Here is a 23,890-nt window from a genome sequence, read left to right on the forward strand (position 1 = left end):
CCACAATTTTTCTCTCTATTTCGTCACTGCAACGGAAGATGTTTGTAGATTTTTCCCAGCAGACTTTGTGACTTTGGTTATCATCATTAGGATTAGCCGAGAAAAGGATATGACTTGATAATGCACTTGCTCGCTGTCTCTTGTAAGTAATGTCTCTCATGCGTTCTTCCATACGCATTTCGACAGATTTGTCTGTCTGCCCGATATATAGAAAACCCACACAAACCAACAGATATCTGCACAGTCAGTCCCATCATTTCCCTCCTCATAAGCTTGGAATAATTTCCACCTTGGGACATAGAGCCCGTTCTCTTCTTGATGATCTAAATGAACTGCTTACAGAAATAAACCATCTGAAAACTTCTTTCGAAGTTAATGGATATTCCAAGAAAATCATTAACAAATTCCTTCTTAATCCTCCTAGACATCACTCAGAAGAAACAAATAGATTCAAAAGCAATATATCTATTCCTTATATAAGTACGGTTTCACATAAATTAGCAAAAGTTCTAAAAAAATACAATATCAGAACCTTGTTCACTCCACTTCCAAAGATCCGTTCCTTAATTAGCCACCCAAAACCTTGTCATCATCAACTCAAATACCCTGGCGTATATAAAATATTATGTGACTGCGATATTCCTTATTTCGGAATATCGCTACGCGCTGTCGCGAGTGCGCCAGTACTGAACAGAAGCAACGTGTGCGTCCGAGAGATTGTAACTCAGGCTGTTATTGATATGAGAGGAATCTAGAGAAATTTCTCTTGATTCAACAATCTTTCTTTCCAGTTCATCGTAGCACACATGGATATTAGCAGTTTGAGTCCAGTTTACAATGTGCTGGCGGCCTTCGTCTGAGTTAGCAGAAAAGAGAACGTGGCTAGAGAGAGCGCTAGCTCTAGTCCTGTTATAGGAGATATCTCTACGGTGTTCATCCAAACGTAGAAGGATGGATTTAGCAGTCTGTCCATAATAAGGCTTTCCGCCTTATTATATTCTTTAAATATCTATAATAAAATTACTGCACTGTCACTATCTACTTACTATTTTAATGGAAAAGAAAATGTTTTAAAGAAAATTAAAAAAAAATTTAGTAGTTGTTTGCGTTGTCATCCACAATGACAAGAATGAATATGGAAAGACAATCTTTATTTATTTTTGTACATGGCATAACTCTGGATGCAATCTGTCGATTATTACTTAAATCAGTGTGTCACTTATTGTTGGGACCAATCAGCTGTGATCTATTGATGTTGCGATTCGTATATGCATGGTCCTCAAAGCATCTTACTGATCCCTGAAGGTAGAGAGTTGACAATTCAGTTGTGTTTCAAGTATTAGGATGATGCTGTAGGTGTTGGATCAAAGTGATGAAGATTCGTCTATTACTCAGCGGCGGCTTGTACATAGACATTACAGCACCCCTAAGGAAAAAACGAAAAATTAAATTTTGTTTGTGTTTATAAATAATAACTATGCTTACAACATTATAGAAATCCAGTACAACATGTTAAAGGTTACAACTTATGTTTTGACATTGATTGAAAGTTAATAATTGGAATTGTTCCATTCACGCTTTATATTACGAAACAAATGCACTGCGATCTAACGCAACGTCGGAATTATCACGTTCTGTCAGTTCCAGCTCGCCGATATTCGTTTGCACTTGTCACTGCACGTAACAAGTGAATTTGACGGCAGTGTCGCTACAGATAAATTGCATGCCTGCACACTTTGAGAGTGAAATATTTTGTCAAAAATATTTCGCCCTTACCGCGAACACACACCAATAATAAAAGTTGTATCTCACAGAAATAATGCACGCAAGCATACAATTTATCTGTAGCGACACTACTCAACTGTTTTTTTTAAACCTTTTTTTTAACCTTTTTACATAGGATAATTCCCTTATATAGCGAGTATGCAAGGCCTTTTTATAGCCCAATCTAACTTTTGGATACTGAGTGGCAATTCAATCTCCACTGGTACCCAATCAGAGATAGTTATTATTATTATTATTATACAGAGATTATTATTATTACTGCAGGCGACTCCAAGGAGTCCTTAGACTCATCGAGGGAGGCCTTAAACATCAAGTCCATCACAACTATTCAACATTCACACAGTATCTATCGTACTTTGCCTTGAACTCATTCACTGTCATAGCATCCACAACAGACTCTGGCAGCTTATTCCACTCATTCACCACTCTAAAAGAAAAAAACCCAGCTCTAACACCCTTACTAACCACACTCTTGCCCAGCTTCCATAGATGTCCTCTAGTTTTCCCACCACTAGTCCTGATCTCAAAAATATCTTCTGAATTAATCCTATAGAAACCCTTCCACAATTTGAAGTTTCAATCATATCTCCCCTTTTCTGCCTATCAACCAATTTCTGCAACCCACAAATCTTCAACCTGTTCTCATAAGGTTCATTCCATAGATCTGCTATCATCATCTTGGTCACTCGCCTCTGTATCCTCTCCACCTCCTCCCCATCAAGAAGAAATATAGGTGACCAAATCTGGGCACAGTAGTCGAGAGGAAGTCTTATCAAGGCTCGGTACAGAGGAACAATAACTTGCTTATCTCTGCTCATCAAAGTATTCTTCAACAACCAAGTGAGTTGATGAGCTGATTTAGCCACTTTTGCTATGTGCTCCCTAAACTTCATCTCCCTATCCACCAACACTCCCAAGTCCATGGCCTCATCAATCTCCTGGAGTACAATTCCACCAATGTGATATACTGGTGCTAATCTTTTGACCGCAAAATGCATAACCTTACATTTTGTCACATTAAATTGACATCCATTCTCCTTAGCCCAGACCTCCAATCTATCCAAATCATCCCGCAAGATTTTCACATCTTCTGCATTCACTATTGCCCTACCCAACTTTGTATCATCAGCCAACAAACGAACCGTTCCTCTTAGATCCTTCCCTATATTGTTAATGAACAAATTAAACAGAAGTAGTCCAAGAACAGAACTCTGCAGTGCACCACTAGTCACAGGCCGTCTTTTGGACTCTACTCTTGAATAAACTACTCTCTGATATCTCTCCATCAACCACTCTCCTATCCATCTTACCAACTCATTATCCATTCCCATATGTTGCAGTTTACGGATTAGAATTCCATGTGGTATCCTGTCAAAGGCCTTAGCCAGGTCCATCAGTATCACTGTAAACCCATTACCCCTATCCAGTTCAGCCACCTCTGTGTTATAAAACTTGAGCAAGTTACTGAGGCATGATCTACCCTTCACAAAGCCATGCTCACCCCCATAGAGGATCCCATTTTCATCAATCCATTCCTGTATTTTTCCCTTGACTACTTTCTCCAAGACTTTGACAACTACTCCTGATATGCTGATTGGTTGGTAATATGTAACAGTAGTCTTGGATCCTCCTGTATGCAGTGGAACTAGTTTCCCCTATTTCCACACCTTCGGGACTAAACCAGACCCGAGACTCAGATTAAACAACATGCTCAAGGGCACTGGTAATTCTTTAGCCGCTTCATGTAAGACCTGTGCTGGTATACCATCCAATCCCACAGATGTATTCACATTGAGGTTCTGTAATAGACTATTCACCTCCACTTCATTCATCACAATTCCCGTATAAACTAATGGTTCCTTCATTATTTCAATATCACCACCTGGATGATATACTCTTGCAAAGTGCTCGCTCAGTAATTCCACTATATCGACTGATTCAGGATTCAGTGACCTCCTTACCATCGGCATTCCTTAAAATCATTCTGCTGTGTACAGTTTTTTTTTGCTTGCAGTATATTGAAAGAACTGTTTAGGATTCTCTTTAGTTTGCATAGCTAGTTTCCTTTCATAATCTGCTTTTGCTTTTTTTACCACACTCGTTACCCTTCTGGCATGCGCTTTATACCGTTCGTGTGCTTGCAGGTCACCTTTCTCTTTAAATTCCCTCCACAGTTGTTTCTTTTTTTGCAGCTCAAGCTTAATGGTGTTATTCATCCAATTAACCCGTACTTTTACTATTCGGACCCTAGGTATACAATCAGCTACGTATGCGGTCAATGGAGATGTTTCTGTTCATATGAATCGTTGCCTTTGCATTGGCGCATGTTAACCTGATAATACTGAGAATGGCTTCTCCATTTATTAATGAGGAAAGTAATGCTCAAAATATTTTGAAATTTTTTACCAAATTAATGGCATTCTCATAACCAATAAATCTAAGCATACTGGAGAATTGATTACACTATTCGAGAATCTGCAGCACAAGTTGAATAATATTGTCCATTATACTAGATAAGAAATGATTTTTAATACTTTTGTACTAAAAAAAGCAACTAACGCCTTTTATTCCCGTATAAGGAGCATGCGAAGCCGTTTTAGCCCTATCTAACTTTTGTAGACCTAGCGGGCAGTTTAATCTCCACTGGTACCCAATCAGAGATGGCTGGCTATCACTAATTAAGTGGCATGCAGCGAAGAGACGGACAAGTGCCGCCATCTCGTGTGCCCTAACTCTAACTCAATATATTTAATGTCTGAAATTATGCGGGTTCTACAGTCGATTTTCTTGAGTTTACGGGAAGAAAAACCCGTTTTTCCGGGAGAAAACACCCGCTTGCCTGTGTCAAAAGTCGACTAACTCGGGAACCGGTCGAAAAGTCTTAGAAAAATTTCCTCTAGTCGCCGACTAGATTTTAGACCAAGTCTTCCTTCGTGCGGTCAAGCACCATGGTGTCCAAACGTCACATCCACTGAGCTACACAGGATCTTTATTCTAGAGCAAGAAAGCCAAATTTTGCATATAAAATATCTGGCACTAAGTTATTTGTATATAATGGCTGTTGGCTCCACATTCGTTGTCTCAAGGTACCCAAAACGAATACGCATTTTTAAATATCAGCTATGAGAACTTTTGATCAGCTATATAAACATTAGAACAGGTTAAATCATAGATTTTTATTAAACTAAATATTTCTGAATGCCTGTGTAGCTCAGTTCAATGGTGTGTGCTGTCTAGGGCACTAGTCCTGAAAAAAATTCAATTCAACAAAATTCAAAAAATTCATAAGTTCAATTCCAGTCGCCGACGAGAGAACTTTTACTAATTCTTTTTTCGACCGGTTTCCCACTTAGTCGATCTCTGGCATATGCAACAGGTTTCTTTTCCCAGAAGTTTGGATTTTTGTCCCGTAAACTCAAAAATGACTGTAAAACACCCACAATGTTCACACAATAACATATTGTATCAGTGTTATACACAGCATCCGTTGAAGAGACGACTGACAAGCATCTCTTGAACGGATGCTGTGTATAATTAGCGTTAGTTCCAGGCCAGGTGTCTCTGATTGGTTCTAATGGAGACTGAAATTCCCCCTCAGTCTCCAAACGTTAGATAGTGCTAAAATGGTCCTGCCTACTCCTATGATTGTACTCAGACTTTTCCCGGGGAAGGTGGGGCTCCAAGGATCCTCCATCACTCAATCATTGTTTTGGGTCCCTTAAATTGCCCATATTTCAGAGCCTCCAGCTAACTCCTCTTGTGCCCGTGCATAAATATGGCCCTGCCATACTTTTGCACAGGTTACTCCCTACAGGGGAATAAAAGGTGTTAGCTAATTTTTTTTAAATATTACGAGTAAATATTACCATTACATATTTTGATGTCTTTCTTTGGTTCACAATATCTTCGGGGAAATTTATAAAGAACTTACCAAAAAGATCTAAATGCTTCAAATGGCTATTTTTTAAAATACCCTTCTTCATTTAGGAGTGTTTTTTAAAAGGAAGACTGGAAATTATTATTATGGGCAACTCTAATGAGTCCTTAGGCTCATCGAGGGAGGCCCTAAACATCATGTCAAGAACTATTCAGCATTCGCACAGTATCTATTATACTTTGCTTTGAACTCATTCACAGTCATGGCACCCGCAACAGATTCTGGCAGCTTATTCCATTCATATACCCGACAGTGTTTATAAAGTGGAACTTTGTGTTTTGCAGCCTCTACACTATGCCACCAGAAGAATGACCTATGTTCGATTGTTGTCGCCTACTAGAGGAACCTTTCGACCAGCTCCCGAGATAATCGAGAAAGCGGATTTTTCTCCGAAAACTCAGGTTTTTCGTCCCGTAATCTTATGAAAATTGGCCGCAAAACCCACACAATTTCAAACAGTAACATGTTGTGTTAGGGTTAGGGACTAAGAGATGGAAAGAGTTGTCAGTCGTCTCTTCATCGTATGCCGCATAAAATTCAATAGCCTCGAGCCAGCTATCTCAACTACTACCAGTGAAGATTAAACTTCCCCTTTAGTCTCTGAAAAATAGATAGGGTTAAAACCACTTTGCCTACTCCCTATAAAGGAGTAAAAAAGGCAATAGTTGATTTTTTCCATTTTTTAAAGGAGAACGTAGGAAGCTTCAAATACTATTTTGAAGTTATTGCTTTCTAATACTTCGAATATCTGTTTTGATGTGCCACCAATGTGAGGGGAGTGTTCCGTTGGTAATTGATATGAATGTATATTATATTAGAAAATAATGATTTTTAATAACTTCCTCAAATTGCCATTTTGACTGAATTGGTGAAATAGGATTTTGAGATCATTTTTACTTTTCATTTCGTTATCACTAATTATATTTAAGTTTAAGGTCGGATTTTTAATATTATAATAATATCCAATTTTTTAAAAGTTTATTATTTATTTATATTTATTGTCAGGTTGTTTGGATATCTGGGCGAGCACCAAAGCAATGACAGACAGGCATAATAATACCAGTCTTTAAGAAGGGAGACCAGAAGGATTGCAGTAACAATTGTGGCATCTCTCTGCTCGGCCTGATTTGGAAAGTGTATGCTAAGTGCTTGGAAAGATGTTGTAGGAGCATAGTTGAGTCAAAGTTCCAGGAAGAGCAATGTGGCTTTCGTCCTGGTAGAAGCACAACTGACGAAATCTTCACTTTAAGGCAAGTCTTTGAGAAATCTTGGGAACATGCCAAGAATGTCTACACATATTTTGTGGACTTGGAGAAGGCATATGACCGGGTTCCTCGGGATAAGCTTTGGCAAGTAGTACAGGAGTATGGAGTGGATGGTCAACTATTAACTGCCATCAAGTCCCTGTATGAATGCCCAGAGTTTTGTGTCAGAGTAAACAGCACAAAGTCTGAACCTTTCACAGTCTCCGTTGGACTCCGCCTAGGGTGTGTTCTGTCACCCCTCCTTTTCATAATATTTATGTATTGGATTGATAGGCACAGCCGAGGCAGTGAGTGTATCAGAATTGGAAGATGTAGCATTGGACGTCTGCTTTTTGGAGATGACTAGTTCTGCTTAGCTCTTCCACAGATGTCCTCCAGCAGACTCTGGATAGGTTTGTAACTGTTTGTGCAGAAGCCGGAATGAAGATCAGTGTGGCCAAAACTGAAACATTTGTGGTCTCAAGACAACCATCCCAGTGCACTCTAAATGTAAGTGGAGTCCCAATGAGGCAAGTAGAGAAGTTTAAATACCTTGGGTCCGTATTCACGAATGGTGGAAAATGGTACATAGAGCCAGATACTCGAATTGACTTAGCAAGCTCAATATTGCGGGAGCTTGGCCATTCGGTAGTATTGAAGCGAGAGTTAAGCCAGGAGGCAAAGTTGGCTGTCTTCAATAGTCTATGTCCCCATCCTCACCTATGGTCATGAGAGTTGGGCAATGACCGAAAAAATGCGGACTCGAATCCAAGCGGCTGAAATGAGGTTCCTTCGAGGGGTTTCGGGGCTGACAAAACTCGACAGAGTCAGAAGCTCTGCAATTCGGGAAACCCTCAATACTCAACCGCTGCTTCTCCGTGTTGAGAGATCACAGTTACGTTGGTACGGACACCTAGTCAGAATGCCACAAGAGTGGCTCCCTCAGCAGGCCCTCTTTGCCAAGCCAGCGGGTGGGATGCCACGTGGAAGGCCAAGGGCTGGCTGGATAGATTACATCCAAAACCTTGTGTGGACATGTTTGGGAATCCCACCAGAACACCTGAGCTTGGTGGCAGAGGATCGTGACCATTGGAAGTTACTCTTGCAGCTGTTGCCCCCACAACCCAATTAGGAAGAGTGGGCCTTGAAAATGTATGTATGTATGTATTTATTTTTATTTTATTGTTTTTTTTTAGGATGATGAAAATGTACGTGTACCTACTCGTGTTAGTTTGTTTTTTGTAGGCGTTTAATTTTAATCCCCCACGTTTTTCTTCGAGCCAACTTTCTATTATCTTTTGAAAAAATAAGTTTAGGATGATTTTTAATTATTTTTTCCTGTATTATATCTTTCTGCCATTATCATGATAGAAATCTACATTTCCATGTTCATTCAAGGATATATATTCTCAAATCCTGTGATATTATTTTTCAACTTTTTGTTGACGGAGAAATCGATACGCTAGTTCTTTCGTCATCATTCCTTTTATTCTCCAATGCATCTAATGTACAAGGATTTATTATTTTAGTTGTTTTAGTTTTACCAACTTTGATTCATTGATGAAGGTTATTCTGTTTAATGTTTCGAGGTCTAATTTCCAGTGAAAGCGTGATCTGGTTAGTTAGGACTTCCTAGCACTCTCTCTGTTTAATAATCTGCTGTGATAACAATTTAGTCATTTTTTACCATATTCATATTGTTAATCGATACACTGCTTGGAAAGAAGTCAATGGACACCCGCATGAACAAGGTGCATCGTGCTATATGTAAGTGCTATATAACAAGTCATGTGTTTGTAGCCGGTATAAATCGGAGGAATACGATGATTCCAAGTCAGTACAATTGTGTCTGAGGTGAAACGGCTGCAAGAAGGGAGCTGACCGAGTCTGAATAGGCATTGTGATTGGATGCCATGTTGCAGGCCTAGCTATTCGGAAAATTGTTAACAAATTGGACCATCCTAGGTCAACAATCAGTGATGATATGCCGAAATAGAAACGCAAGTTGTCAACTGCAAATGCTACCCCCAGTGGACCACCCACCACACTCTCTGAACGTCACCGTAGGGTGATATGAAAGATAATATTTGTTGGCCTACACGTTGAATACAGGATTCCCTTCATCAATTGGAACACGAATCTGCACAAAAGCATGCAGAACAGAGGCTCAAAGCATGGCTTTCCATGGTAGGACTAATATGCAGGCCCCCACATTACCCAAACCAACAGGCGATGTTGTCTTCAGTAGTGCAAACAGCGCGTACAGTGGAACGTGGTAGCTTCGAAATCTGTGTTATGGAGTGAAGAATCACGCCACACTATTTACCGAGAAAATGGACGGGTATGGCAAATGCCTGGTGAATGTCTCTAAACAGAATGCATAACTGCAATTTTGAAATTTGGAGGTGGCGATATTTCGGCAAGACTGCACCCTGTCATAAAGCTGCTGCTGTGTGATTTGTGGACATGATTCTCACCACACTTGACTGGCCTCCACAGAGTCCTGATCTCAATCCTATTGAACATCTGTGGGATGAACTAGAGCAGTGTTTTTCAACCTTTCTAAGGCCAAGGACCAGTAAAATGCTAAAAACAATTCTACGGACCACTAAATTACAGAGGCTTAGCTGGGACGTTTAAGAAATCTTGCCTTATTGTCTATAACACAGCAACTGAGTGAAGAAATAGACTTCGACAATGTCATCAACGATTTTGCGAACAGAAAAGCAAGAAAAATAACATTTTAGAATGTTGGAATTAAAGTTTTACTTCAAAAGTAAAAATAGTATTTTTAATTTATTTCCCTATACGTCATTTAGACTTTTCGTAATTTTTTTAAAAACCTAAGTAGGAATTACCAACATTTCGGAAAAACTGTGCCATTTATAACATAATAAATCTAAAAGCATGTTTTGAATACATATGGAAACATAATTAATTAAACTGGAAGTAAACGATTAAATGTGTATCACCATTAAACAAATAAATAATATGATATAATTATGTTACTGCTTACTTTTAATAAGATGGTTGAGCTTCTCGGCCCTTGCAGAGTTGCTGAATATCTGACTCAATTTGATCAAATTCAGTCGAAGATCGACACATGCATGAAGACGATCTGTATTTTGTTTTTATTTGAAGGAGCGATGAAAATCCTTTCTCACAAAGATAGGTTGTAGAGAACTGCATGACTATTTTCAACGCTTCTTCAGATAATTCGGGAAATAATCATGGCCGATGGCGGACATGCGGGCGATGCTACGAAGGGGGCACCATTTTTAAAAATTGTATATTGCCGCCTCTTTGATCAGTCGGCTGTTTACAATTTTGCAGCGAGAGCTGGCTAAATGCTGCCTCCAGCATGTTGTGTCTAATGCAGTCTATCTAAAGTGAAACGGTGAAGGTTTTTATGCGCAGAAACGAATTTTTGTTCAAAACATTTGTTGCTAGTTAACCAGTCCTATGGTATGCATCTCAGCAGGCTACTGACAATAGCGCAGTGCTGAGAATTATTTCGTCTCTGTGTCGTGTTGTGTAATAATTTCCTGCAGGTATAAAATAGAAATGGAATCAAAAATTAAAAAAAAAGTTATCCGGTGCACAAAATCGTAAGCGTCATGCTGCGAAAGAAGTAGATATTAAGAAAAACAAACTAGGGCTCTTAATAAATTTGTTAAAATATTAAAATATTCTGATGCAGATTGTAACCAACTCGATACATCAGAAATTAGAGTTGAAGGACCATGCACATCATCCAGTTTTCAAGAAAGTACTATTGCAACTATTGAACAAGATAACAAGACGCATGATTTAAGTGAAAAACAGTTAGGAGAAGATTTAGTTGTAATTGATCGCGAAACTAACACATTGTTAGTCTCTGTAAATTTAGAAGATCCAGGTGAATGGGGAAATATTGATGAAAAATTACGAGTTGTTTTAATTGAAATGGGGCCTGTTCAAAAAAAAATATAATATATCCCAGAGATACATATGGTTGTAAATTTGGCGACACGTATTATAATAGAAAAATGGAAAACGAGGAGCTCGTGCCAAGAACATGGCTCATTTATTCCAAAACTTTTAATTCTGTTTTTTGCTTTTGTTGCAAACTTTTCGCACCTACCGAATCAAGTAGTCTTGTAGAAGGTTATAACGATTGGAGAATTGTAAGTACAACTTTGCATAGACATGAGACTAGTTTAACTCACATGAAAAACTTCTTAAAATGGAAGCAACTCGATAAAAATTTAAAAAACAAAAGTACTATTGATTGCCAGACTCAAAGCATGTATGAAATGGAATAGAAACATTGGACGAGTGTTTTAGAACGCTTGATTGAAATTATAAAATTCGTTGGTAGCCAATTTAGCTTTTCGCGGATCATCTGATAAATTATACGAAAGGCATAACGGCAATTTTTTAAAATTAGACGAACTGTTTGCGAAGTTTGATCCCGTTATGGAAAATCATATTGAAAGGGCCCTACAACGAAATAATAGGGTACACTATTTGAGTAAAGACAGTCAAAATGAAATATTGGAAACTTTAAGTAATGTAATCAAGAATACAATTTTATTATCAATTCGAAAATCTAAATATTATTCCATAATTTTAGACAGCGCGCCTGATGCATGTAAAACAGAACAAATGACCATTAATATTCGCTTTGTTTCCTGTGACAATGGAATTGTCAAGATCAGGGAAAATGTTTTAGGTTTTGCAGATATATCAGATTCCACTGGACGTGGTTTATGTGCAGAATAATGGAATAACTGGAAAAATGGAACATTCCCATTGAAAACATGCGAGGTCAAGGGTATGACAATGGGAAAAATATGAAAGGGAAAAAATATGGGCTCCAAAATTTGCTTTCGAACAAAAATCCTCGAGCTTTTTACGTGCCATGTACTGCTCATACTCTAAATTTAATCATTAACGATGCAGCCAAAGTGAATGCAGATTCAATTAGTCTCTTTGCAATTATTCAAGAAATATACAATTTCCTTTCTTTCTCTTAGAAACGTTCGACAATCCTTTTAAAATTCGAAAAAAAAACCCTTTGAAACAGCCATCAGAAACGCAATGGGAAAGTAAAATTAATGCAATCCGCCCTCTACGATATCACTTAGGAAAAATTTACGATACACTTTTTGAAATTTTAAATAATGAAAATTTTAATAAAGGGCGTTTGCACTCTATGGCACTTGACCGCACGAAGAAAGGATTTGATGGTTCAAATCTAGTCGCCGACTAGAGGAAATTTTTCTAAGCTTTTTTCGACCGATTTCCGAGTTAGTCGATCTCTGGTACGGGCTAGAGGGTTTTTTCTCCCGGAAACTGTGTTTTTTCGTCCTGTAAACTCAAGAAAATCGACAGTCGAACCCACATTATTTTCAGACATTAAATACGAGTGTTAGGGTGAGGAACCACGAGATGGCGGCACTTGTTGAGCCGTCTCTCTTCACTGAATGCCGCTTAATTAGTGATAGCCTCGGGCCAGCTATCTCACTGATTGGCTACCAGTGGAGATTGAACTGCCCACTCAGTCTCCAATAAGTTAGATATGGTGAACGGCCCCGCCTACTCCCTATACGGGAACAAATTGGCGTTAGCTGATTTTTTTTAACTCAGCATAAAGCACAAACATTATGTGCTAAAATAAAGGACTACAAATTTATTTGCTCTCTTATAACTTGGCATGATTCACTTAACAGAATAAACCCTGTGAGTAAAATGCTTCAAGGCAGAAATATGAACATTACACTTGCCTTAGAATCTATCAAAAACTTAATAAAACTTACAAGAGTATCGATCAGATACAAATTTTAAAGAAGTTCTAAAAACGACAAAAGAACTGAGTGAAGAGGTGTTTGGAGAACAAGAATTTAAAGCTGGTACTGAAGTTCGACGACGCTTTAAATTCTTGTTCTCCAAACACCTCTTCACTCAGTTCTTTTGTCGTTTTTAGAACTTCTTTAAAATTTGTATCTGATCGATACTCTTGTAAGTTTTATTAAGTTTTTGATAGATTCTAAGGCAAGTGTAATGTTCATATTTCTGCCTTGAAGCATTTTACTCACGCCAATTTGACTACGAGATCATGACGAAACGCCACAATCACCAGAAGATAAATTTAGAGTGAATGTGTTTTATACACTTCTAGACGTTGCGATCTGTTCGTTAATAGAACGTTTTGAACAACTAAAAACATATTATGATAATTTCAATTTCTTGTATAGATTACTATAAATTAATAACGAAGATTTACGAAAAAATTGTGACGATTTAGAGATTCTCTTGAAGGACGGCGACAATAAAGACATAAATGCAATAGAATTATATGATGAGTTATGTGCTTTCCGGGATATATTTCTGTAGAATAATTTAAATATTCAAAATCTTTTCGATATTCTTAATTTTATTGTGTCCAATAATTAATCTTTCCCTAACTTTTCAATTGCTTTAAGAATACTATTAACCTTACCTGTTAGTGTAGCGAGCGGTGAACGTTCCTTTTTCCTAGTTGAAATTGATTAAAACCTACTTAAGAATAAGTATGTCACAAAAATGGCTTGCTAGTTTGGCGTTAATAGCTATTCAAAATGATATATGTGCGGAATTAGACGTTAAGGCCATTATTTCTAATTTTGTGAATATGAAATCAAAAACCCTAAAATTGTAAAAAAAAAAAATTTCAAGTATATTTATGTAATTTAATTTATTTTCTGTTATTCTGTAAAGATGTTATATTTTGAATACTTATATTAAATGTTCTAATTATTTCTGAATTCTTTTCTTATTTTCTCATCTATCTTGAGTTTCTTTTATTTTCCTAAAAGATAGTTCCACTTATAAAAATTATTAAAATTTTTTTACAAGTTACTAAGAATTTAGTAACTTGTAAAATGCAAGAATTTTTTAAACTTTAGTTCAAATAAATTTTAACTTTAATTAAAATTCATTTTAATTTTGTTAGCGATTCGGGTCGGTGAGAAGGCTATAATCCCTGTATCATTATATTCAACGATTAAAGTGAAGTGGCTTTATCAAAATTTACTTTAACTTTTGAGAATTTTTTGAATATTCTTGTTTTTAAGGATTATCCTGCCTAGTAAACACCGGTTCGTTACATTTAACGAACCAACGTGTGGCTGTTCTGTCAAAATTTATTTAAGAAATTTCAAATAATTTAAATTTTTATTATCGTAAAAGAACCACACACGTCCGGATCGTTACAGGGGAGCTTAGATAGAAATTGCATGCGGCGGCAAAGACCCTAGCGCTGGTTCTGGGGAAATTCACTTCTCACTGATGGCGAGATCCAAAATCGAGCTCACGGAATTGCATTTTAAGTCCACTATCACTTGAAAGCTCAATTGACTGTTCTTTTTTTTTTTTTTTTATAACGAAAGGTCGTTCGCGTGAGTGCAAGCCGGAAATGGATCGCGAACCCACAGAAATTTCTTATAAAAGTTATTCGGAAAATATGATTCTAAATTTTGTTTCAGATTTTTGATGTGGTCACAAACCCTTTCCAGAAACTCAGAATCAACAAAAATATCATTTTCCACTAAAAAGGATTCCAATGTTGGAAAAGGTGGAAATTGTCTGTCTTTTACATAATTAATCCATTAAACCAGTTTTTTTTTCAAATGCCTTTATTTTTTCGTAGGCATCAAGAATAGTTAAAGAATTTCCCTGAAGGGAGAGATTTTGTTCATTTAATTTCGAAAAAATGTCTGAAAGATAGGACAGTGTTGATAACCATGCTTCGTCATCAAGGAGTGATGCAAAATCAGAATTATGTTAATTTACAAATAATAAAACTTCGTGCCTTAATTGAAATAACCTTATTAGTACTTTGCCCCTGGAAAGCCAGCGAATTTCATAATGAAGCAAAAGTTGTGTATATTCACTGCCTATTTCATCGCAGAGTACTGAAAATAACCTGTTATTTAATGATCGAGCTTTAATAAAATTAACTATCTTTAAAGCGTTATATAGCACAGTTTTAAATTCTGGTGACATTCCTTTGGTGGCTAACGCTTCCCTATGTATGAAACAGTGTACCCAATTCATATCCGGAACTACTTCCTTGACTATAGAAACAACCAACCATCCCTGCCTGTAAGGGTGCGGGCTCCATCCGAACAGAAGCCTATACATTTTCCCCACTGGATCCCTTTGTGTATCATGAAATTATTGAGAGTGTGAAATATTTCTTCTCCAGATGTTCGCGATGGCACAGTTCTACAAAACAGAATATCATCATGAATGTTGTTATCATGCATATATCTTATGTAGCATATTAACTGCGCATCACTTGTATAACATCAGCAGTCTCGTCTATTTGTAATAACGCATAATAAGTGCTCTTCTTAACTCTTTCGATTAACTGAGATTCTACATCACCTGCCATATCATTAATTCTGCGACTGACAGTGTCATTTGAAAGAGGAATCAAATTAACATCTTTTAGTAATTTGTTGCCAAACATCGTTTTTATCACATCTTTTATAGCTGAAAGTAGCAAAATTTCTCCAATAGAATGAGGTTTCCCTGATTTCTCTATGCACAAACATAAGAGATAGGATGCTTCCATTAATGGAACCTATAGCCGAAAGTATATCTTTCCCATGAATTAATGTCCCTAAGCGTCGCTGAAAAAACTCAATTGGCCTTATTTTTCACATCACAATGTTTAATTTCTAAATGTCATCGGAGTTTCGCAGGTTTCATGCACTCGTTCGACAACACTTCATAACACAAAACACATTGAGTTCGCTTTCATCTTCACCGGAACTAAACCCGAATTCCAAATATGAACTGTTATATTTTCTACTGTATTTTTTCTTTGAACTGCTTGTTTTTTCTTCTTTAATAGTATCAGATTTACACGCCGTTACAACACTTGTATCACAATTAGGGTTAGCGTCACCTGTTTCATCTGCCCTTCTTTTCAAACTCCTAGTTCTAAGCCACTTTTCCATTATTAAAAAACATTTCCGAAAAATATATAAATATATAATACTGGGGTTAAATAGGACACACTTTGTCCAAGTATCGGAAGGACCGGAGTTCGAACCTCCTCTAGGTTATGAAGATTTATTTTATTTTAAATGAAGGTCAATTATCTTGTCTCAGGGCTTTCTTACCTCAAAACAAGCCACTGATCATTTGCACGTGCAGTTTAGACCGATTCATCGGTCATTTCATTGGTTGCATCGATTCCAATTTTATTAGCTTCCACTTCCTACTTTATTTGCGGCTTCGTAGCCAAGTCTCTTATGGGGGGGGGGCAGAATGGAGGGAAACCTTCAATAATAAAAATCAATAAACAACAAGCTATTGGTTGAAATGTGGATAACACATGTTCACTTCAAATCTGACAAAACAGCAAGGGAAGGCGGGAGTAATAAAACTATATTATTGTTCACTTCACCCCTCTTTTATTATTGTCATTCTGCTGATACAAATTTAGCGGCAGTATAATTTTATTGCTTCCGCCTTTGAACATTCTGACGATATATTTTTTTTAAGTCTCCATTTGATTTCAATAATTTTTACTTATTCAATTTTAATTTGTTTAGATAATTAAAAAATGTATATTTATTTAATTTATTTAAGTCTGCCTGCGGACCACCTGTAATCCGCGGACCACAGGTTGAGAAACACTGAACTACAGCATCTGCGTGGTCAATGGACTTCCCCCCCCACAAAGTCGAGGACCTCATTACATGTCTACAGGAAGAATTGTCTAAAATTCTCATTGATCGCTATCGTAAGCTTGTGGAAAGTATACTCCATATGATTGCTGCTGCTGTCATCGCATTCAAAGAAAGTCCTACATTTTATTAAGGTGGGCACCATGGATGTTTGTTCCTCACACTATAGTGTTCTTTGACTTCTTTCCTAGTAGTGTAGTTTAACATAGACTCCCCAGCCACTAAGCTAAGCAAAAGCATTGAGCAATTTGTACAAGCTACATGTGGTGGAACTACTTCAATATTAATAATAAATAATCCAAATGCCTATAGAGGTCAGTGTTGTAGTTTGTCTGAATGGTATCGGTTGTATTTCTTTTGTATCGTACGATTATTATTATTTATATTTTGTGGTACGTTGATACTATTATTATTTTGTTTTTGTGGTGTACAGCAACAGATATGAAAGAATTATTAAATATAAAATTTCAGTACCTTGCTTCAATGTAATTAAAAAAACATCGTCACATACCGTTTTGATTTCATGTATTAGTCGAACTTTCTGTTGAAATATTAATAGATCAAAAATGATCTATTAATATTTCATTGTTTTTTAAATGTAAATCAAAATATAAACATTTCATCCCGTATTCTAATTTTTTTTTTTTAGTGTTTTATGAGTTTCGCGTAATTTTATATGAATGAACTGCCCTTTTATTAGATATCACAGCATGATGACCACTTTCGTAAATCAATCTCAGTAATTACTAAAAGGGCAAAGTGGATATTAGATCCAACATTATTCTTCAGAGCCGAATGTTTGTAGAAATTATAAGTTTCTTAGAAATGACAAGAGAACTTACGAGAATACAATCCTCGGCATCGGAGTTGCCATAGTTTGCACCACTTAAAAGACGACCGCTGCCCAAGCGTCCATATATTCTCCTTTTAGTAGTGCGTTTTTTAAGATTTCACTGGCCTGACAGCTGTTTCAAACCTGGTTGGTTTACTTCAGAGACCAGACAGAAACCTTAAGAAAGCAGAGAAATGTGTATTTTTCGTAAGTTGAACTCTCAGTCGGTGCATAAAAGTAATTACTAAAAAAAGTGTAAGCAATAGTGCAAACTAAGGCAACTCCAATGCTTGTGGTCTCGTAAACACTCCGGTCATTTTTACGAAACTTTCATAGTTTCTACAAACATTTTGCTTTGAAAGAATGTTGGATCTAATATCCACTTTACCTATGTCAATCTCAGTATTTTCAAAAGTAATCAATGTTCATTGTAAACCCCCCCCCATTCTTAGTGAGTAAGGACTCCATGGAGTTACCCATGTTGTAATAAAAATAATTCTAATTGAAAATTTTGGTTTCCTTTTGCACGATTGACTATGAATTTGAAAAGAGTGTGTGTTTGTGTATTTGGTGAGTCATACATATGTGTATGCATCTTGCTTGTATAGAAGTGCATAAACTGTATATGATGATGCCTTCCATGTAGATGGCACATGGAAGGCATTATTATACATAGGCATGGGTATCAGCCAAGCAGTTTTAATCAGTGTCTATCATGTACCAAGATATGGCAATTTTACTTAGTAAGTTATTTGAGTTATTTTTGTAAAGTAAAGAGCCATTAAAAATTTTTAAAAAGAGAGCATGTGAACTTCACTTTCAATCACACCATTTGAAACTAAAATATGAAACTCAAACTTCAAGAAATTGCTGATAATAAGATTTAAAAAAAAATAGCAAGCAAGATGTAGGGGGTATTGCATTTTTCAAAAAGTAATTAGGCAAGATATAGGGGTATTGCATCAGCCCATGGTGTGGGTATCAGATGACTGGCAGGCTGTTACATACGTGACAACAGCTGTGTTACAACATAATGTTCTTCAATGAAGAGTTGCTGTTGAACTAACTCTTGGATTTTGCATGTATTGAAAAAAAAATCATGAGTCTGAAAGAAAGCATACTCACAGTTGACAGATATGAAAGGGGACTAATTTGTATTGAAAAAAAAAAAAAATTCTCGAACATGCTAAATTTTGTTATGTCTCCATATAAAATGAAATAAATAATTCTTTACTATGCAGATTCTTATATGGTGATGTCAGTTTTTTCCTCCCAGAAACTTTGATTTTTATCTTTCAAAACAGTTGTACTAAACAGAGACTGCACATAACAGCCATGATGTTTCAGTCTCATAATCTTGATTGTTTCATCTCTGATTTTAATCCTTACCAATTACTTGCCTGTAAATCATTTAGATTTAACAGTATGTGTGAACAGATAATTTCACTGGGGATGGTAGACCAGTAATTGCAATGCAAGAGTTAAGAATGTTATGCTTAATTTTTTTTTCTCTTTAGCAGGCATACTTTTTTTTTAATTCTGAATATTATTATTATTATTATTATTATTATTCCTGACACCTCCAAGGTGTCCAAAGACTCATTGCAGGAGGACACCTACAACTGTCTCAACCACTACACCGAACCTCTACTATGAATCATCAAATATTGGTTATTATTCAGATTTCTTTGCAATAATGTCATGTTCATGCCATATGGAACTTATAATTTAAAATAAAGTTTTAAATAAATAAACTTTAAGGACTGATATTATAAAAAATGTGGGCATTTCATTATTTGGAAAAAGCGATCAAATGAGGAATGTAGGTTAAATATATGTAAATTTTCCAAACAAACTAAACATTACTGACTTGATATCACTAGGCACACATTCTTAAACATCAGTTAAGGTGTTGAATGGTTTTTATCCGAGCATTCAGAACCTTCCTCCCTTGCGTGCGCGCGCACACACACACACACACAAACAAACAATAGTTTCAGTGTATATATGAAAAATACTTTGGATTTTAAAAATAAAATTTCTGATCTTCATCTGGACACTTTAGATATTATTAGTTTAGATGTTATAACCTTGTTTACTAATCTTCCTTTATTTGACACCATTGACTTACTTCAAGACACAAGAAATAAGAAAAGCCTTATTGATTGTATCATTGTTGATAGCAATATCTTCATGCTGGGTTCAAGATACAAGAGTGTACAGAGGATTTGAAATTGATTGAAAGCCACCATTACTTCCCATTACTTAGTGCTAAGCAGGATAAAAATGAATATTAATTGAAAATAACAGTATGTAAGAAAGTTTTAAAAATAATTAATGTTCAGCAGCTTTAGCAGGCAAATTGTAGACCCGACTGTACAAACATTGAAGAATATTTGGAGCAGTGTGAAAGAACCAAGCCTTGTGGTTTGGTCTCAGTATCTCAGTGGTATGAGACCAAACCACTGAGAACACTATGGGGTTCTTATAGAAAAATAACCTCCATAGTGGACTGATGATGTTAAAGAATCAGTTCTGGAAAAGAAAAACGCATACTAAAAGTTCCTAGCAAATAAGTTGGCAGATGCCCTAAAAGAATACAGAGGAAAATGTAAGAGAGCTAAGCAACGTGTAAAAGTAGCTAAACAAAAGTCATGGAAAGTCTTAGAAATGAAAGAAAAAGTATGTAAACAGAATCAAATTGATAAAGGCGACAAGAAAACTGAAGATAAGGATATTCTAGATGTCTACAGTAATTACTTTGAAAGACTTAAAAAATGAAACAAGCAGTGCCATACTAGAACATTTTTAAGAGAAATGCAAAGACGAGTACATATCAATACTTGAGGTAGAAAGGCTATCAGACATTTGAAATATGGAAAGGCAGCTGTGGAGTAGATGATATTATTATTCACAGTTGCCACACTTTCAAGCAATGCAGAGGAGTAGATTATATTCAACCAGAAATGCTTAAATATGGAGATATAAAAGTTTTGCAGTGGCTACACTGCCATTAAAAGAAACCATTAAACCTGTTGTTTAATTATTTCTCTTTGTGTTGAAAATTATTCCATTAAAGTACAACATGAATGTAAATCAGCACCTAAACCTAAATACTCTTGTTGGTTGCACTGCATAATTTAGAGTGATGGGCTAGAAAGTCGAATTCCAGATGATTGGAGTAGAGCCCTCATAGTTTCCATCTATAAAAAGAGAATAAAGCTGAATATGAGAATTAAGGAGGAATTTCTCTACTAAGTGTTCCAGGTAAAATTTATGCAAGCATACTTGAAAAGAGGTTGAGAAAAATTCTGGAAGAAAAACTTAGAGAACAAGTTGGGCTGAGGCCAAAGAGATGTTGTCAAGATTAGATTTTCACTTTATGACAAATAGTTGAGTAATCATGGGAATATTACAAGGATTTGTATTTAAGTTTTGTTGATCTGGAAAAGGCATATGACAAAGTGCTCTTCAAAAAGCTACAGTTATATGCTGTAAATAGGACATTATATCAAGTAATACATAATCAGTAATGAAAATCAATAAAAAGACCAAACCTGTGAAAATAAGTAGAAACTTTGACCATGTCAAAATTTCTTCCTATAGTATCTACTGCATTCTGAATGGAGATCCTATAGAACAAGTAAAATATTTTAGCTATTTAGGCACAGTTTTTAGTGAAAATGGTAGGTTAAATCTAGGAATAGACAATAAAATAAGCAAAGCTAGTATGGTGGGTAGCCAGCTGAATAAATTTATATGGAATAAGAGAGAAATTAGCCAAAACACAAAACCAGCAGTATACAAGACAGTGTTTAAACCAGTTTTAAGTTATGGATCTGAGAATTGGGTTAGAAATAAAGCACTTGATCAAAGACTAGAGACCACAGATAACATGGTTTTGAGAAAAGTTAAGGGAGTGAACCGATGGCATCAATGCCAGAATCATATTAAAAATGAAGATATTAGAAAAGAACTTGACATTATTAACATTCAAGAATGTGTCAGCAGAGCTAATCTAAGATGGTGTGGTCACTTAAATAGAATGGGTGAGCAAAGGTTAGCAAAACAGGTATTTGATACCAAGATGGCAGGAAAGAGACCCAGAGGAAAACCAATGTGTTAGTGGATTGATTCAGTCAGAAGTATCTTAGAAGCACGAAATGTTAGATATGATAGTATTGGATTGCTAAAAAGTAGTAGACTAATTTGGAGGAAAATTGTGGATAGGCAATTAATAATGATGTAAACTTAATCATTCAATGCTGTCATGGTTGCTTCAAAACCCTTTGAGTATACACATCAGGAAATTGATGATGATGATGATGACTTCAAGAAGAATTTCCTTCAGTTATTGTTAAACTGTGTGATTTTGTAATACATTCTGGTTATTTCTCCTTTAAAACAAATTATATCAACAGATCAAAGGACCAGCCATGGGGAATCCTATATCTGCTACTATTGTCAACTTCTTCATGGAACACTTTGAAGCACATATTTTTGATAACATTTTACCCAGACCTACACATTGGTACCGGTATGTGGATGACATTTTTGCAGTTTGGAATGGTTCTTCCTTTGAGTTATAGCAGTTTCTTTCTAAATTAAATTTGGAGGAAAATTGTGGATAGGCAATTAATAATAATATAAACTTAATCATGCAATACTGTCATAGTTGCCTCAAAACTATGAAGAAAAATTGTGAAGACAACACAAAGGCTTCTGGGAATGATGCGGAGGACATTGACGTGTAGCAGTAGGGAGATTCTTGTTCCGTTGTATAAAGCTTTGATTAGGCGCCACACATGGACTATTGTGCCCAGATTTGGTCACTTGGTTTTCAGAAGGATAAAGAGATGTTGGAAAGGGTCCAAAGGTGATTGACTAAGGTAGTTTCTGACCTCTGGAATGTCGAGTATGAGGAAAGATTGAGAAGCTGCAACTTGCAGAGTCTGGTGGAGAGGAGGAAGAGGGGAGATATGATAGAGACCTACTAGTTAAGGGGTTGTTATAGGATCAATGCTGGAGAGGTTCTACAGAAAATAGTGGGAGATCTTGGGAGAACCAGATGTCATACCTGGAAACTGTATAAAGAGGGTGTGAGTAGGGGAGTGAGAGGCAGGTTTTTTCCGTGCAGAGTTGTGAATGATTGGAATGCCTTGCCTGAGAGTGCAAGGAGTCTTTGTCTGCAAGGAGTTTGAATGTGTTCAAGGCACAGTATGATGAGCTGTGTGTGTGATAAAAGGACCTTCCAGATGAGTCTTTGACTCCATGAGGTCTTGGGGTAATAATAATAATAATAAATGCACTTCATCCCAGTATCCAATTCACCTTAGAAGAAGAATAAGTAAATAAACAATTAGCGTTTTACTTCTTCTAATTCTTTGTCGATCAGATGGTAGGTTGCATTTTCAATTTTTCCAAAAAACACTCATAGAGGCTGTTATCACCATCCTAGCCAAAAGGCTGGCACTGTTGAGACTTTAGTACATCGTGCTCATACTTTATGTAATTTAGATGAAGTTTTACAGAAAGAATTACAACATGTTAATTCCACCATTTTATTTAATGGTTTTAAGGATTCTTTCATCAAAAAGCTTTTAACATATCTTTGCCTCTTCAAATATAGAAGGCATAATTTGCATTCCTCTCTCTTATGTGTATGGTATTAGTGAACACACAGTAAAAGTTTTAAAACCTTTCTTTTAAAAACTTTCAAAAAGATTTGAAAGTTTTGTTGCCTTTTGCCTTATCAGAACAATCTCCATGTTTCTTGCTTCTTTTAAGGACAAGTTTTCACCTCTTAAGTCTTCCAGGCAGTTACCAGATTCCTTGCTTGTGTGGGTTATCTTATTTTGGACAAACAGGAACGTTGCTTTTATTTGTCTAGAACATCCTGAACAGTCTGGACTTGCAGAGCATGCTATTGACACTAAACGTAAGAGTTCATTGGGACAGACAAGCGTCCTTCATAAAGCCATTTCCTCATAGAACATCTTTATAAAGAAATGTGTGAAACTTTACTTCATTCTCCTAATTTAAACAGATCCAATGATCTCTGTCTATTCCCTTTGTGGGAGTGAGTACATTTTTATATCAGCCAATCTTTCCTAACTTTATTTTGTCTGTGTATATATTTATATAATTTAAAAAAAAAAAAGTATTTATTTATTTTAAATAAGTTAGGAAATTCTCGTGGAAAGGCTTAGACGTTAGTTATGCATTTTTACTAAATAGCTTAAGGAAATTATAACGTATACTAGGATATACATTAAAATAAATTTTAATACACTTCCAATATTTCGGAAATTGTTGACTTTTTTTAGTTATCTTACATTAGTTACTCAGGTGGCACTTTTTTAGAATT

At 36.1% G+C, this 23,890-nt stretch overlaps 1 protein-coding gene across 1 annotated transcript in view; it reads left to right on the forward strand.

The window, feature by feature from the left end:
- The first annotated feature begins 17,034 nt into the window (after nt 1-17,034).
- LOC150092525 (liprin-beta-1-like) overlaps nt 17,035-23,890 on the forward strand; it is a 494,640-nt gene continuing 487,784 nt past the window's right edge. The window contains exon 1 of the mRNA XM_090414366.1: nt 17,035-17,083. The gene's annotated coding sequence lies outside the window, so the exon portion shown is untranslated. The remainder of the gene's footprint in view (nt 17,084-23,890) is intronic.

The sequence above is a fragment of the Typopeltis vanoorti genome, chromosome 25, assembly GCF_054136105.1.
Source record: "Typopeltis vanoorti isolate ZY-2024b chromosome 25, IOZ_Tvanoo_1.0, whole genome shotgun sequence".
Taxonomy (NCBI): Eukaryota; Metazoa; Arthropoda; class Arachnida; order Uropygi; family Thelyphonidae; genus Typopeltis; species Typopeltis vanoorti.